Source organism: Chrysochloris asiatica, unplaced genomic scaffold (assembly GCF_000296735.1).
Source record: "Chrysochloris asiatica unplaced genomic scaffold, ChrAsi1.0 scaffold00033, whole genome shotgun sequence".
Taxonomy (NCBI): Eukaryota; Metazoa; Chordata; class Mammalia; order Afrosoricida; family Chrysochloridae; genus Chrysochloris; species Chrysochloris asiatica.
Window position 1 is genome coordinate 1,100,362 of NW_006408551.1, and position 1,821 is coordinate 1,102,182.

Consider the following 1,821-nt stretch of genomic DNA (forward strand, 5'->3'; position numbering starts at 1 on the left):
ACCATGGCTTGGGTCAGGCGCACCTTAGTCCTCAAGCTGACATCTCTGCTCTTCAACACTTTAAAAAGTTCCTGTACAGCAGATTTGCCCAATGCAATATGTCGTCTAATCTCTTGACTACTGCTTCAGCGAGTGTTGACAGTTGATCAAGAAGAATGGGTGATTAGAAACCAGGAAAGCAAGGAAAACAATCCTAACACATTTTTCTAACTAGGTACCATGAGAAGAATATGGATTCTTCCTTGGACCTTGTTCTTATAAAGCCCAGTAAATTCTGGTCCTCTGATTCTCATGTTCAACTGTAGGGGATTGTCTAAAATAATCTATAGGGGTGTTTATGACTCTCAATACATAAAATTCTCTGAAGTCCTAGATCATTGTGTTCCTAGAAAACTGGCTAAGATTCTCCCTTCCCCCTTTTTTCCTGTAATAGTTCACAGAGAAAAAGACAGGGAAACATTGAGTTAAAAGACAATGGAATTCTTCCACATACTTTTTGAAGTCCCCTAGAACAGGAAATGAAAGAGACTGCTGTTAAATTACTGGGGAGAACTGAAGGCAAGTATCCCCAAGTAATATATGCCTAAATGATGAAAGAAAGGACGTCCTAAAACAAGCTCAGAAGAGAACATGAAGGCTGTGTTTACTGTGGAGACAGGAGATGAATGTCCCAAAGAACAATGTTTGTTAGAAATTAAGGCAGATAATCACATCATAAAGTGCAAATGGTATAGATTATAAATGTAAAAGATAGTCTGGAAGAATAAATCACATGTGGTTTTATATGTAGTTGAATTACAGCAGTTCCCAGATTACAAATGCTGATTTAGGGCTAACAACTTGTTGTTTTTGTTAATTGCCACCCAGTAGATTCTGACTCATAATAATCCTGTACAGGGCAATACCTTAATGTTATGTAAGTTTGCCCTCACTTTGAAAAGATTTAGCCAGCCCCTATGGTTGTTATTAAGTGCCATCTAGTTGGTTCTGACTCATAGTGACACTGTATAGGGTTTCTATGGCTATAAATCTTGACGAGCGTGAAAAACCTCATTCTTATCCCAGAAAAGGAACAGCAAGTGAACTTGAACTTGAGGTTAGCAGTCCAGTGCTACTTGCAACAAATTTTTCATCATGATCTCTTTCATTTGTTGCATGTGCAACTTTAAAATCATTAAAATGCTTTGAGCCTTTTATCACACTAAAGTAAGGCTAAATAAAAACTGTACTCACCTGTTCTGACTCACCTACAAATTGCATTTATAGACTTAAAAACAGAGTTAATAAAGGATCTCATTTGTAACTCAGGAACTGCTATATATCAATGACAAATAGATTTATCAACAAAATATTATTTTTTTAGAACTTAAGAGGACTTTGTTATTTTGTATCTAATATTAAGGATGACAGAAAACTTAAAATGCATACATACATGGAATATAGAAAAGGTGTTCCATATCTATATAAATTACAAGAAAGTGTGGGAGACTGTGAAACCTCTATTTGCACAATTAGGAGAGCAACAAACCCGGCCCTGGACAAAGTAGAATACTTAAATACAATATATTCATTGTTTAATCTCTAGCAGGTATGATATGATACTAAGTACTCTGAAAGAAATAGCTTTTTAATCTTCATAACAACCAATGAACACACAGTTATTATTTTTATTTTACAGATCAGGAAATAGAACTAATTTATGAATTTCCCAAGGTTTCATTAAATGGAAGTCTCAAGTCCTGATGTAAAAGCCTCTACTCTTAAACCCAAGAAGCCTTAGTAGCATAATGGATTACAAATTGGGCTGCTAACCACAAGGTC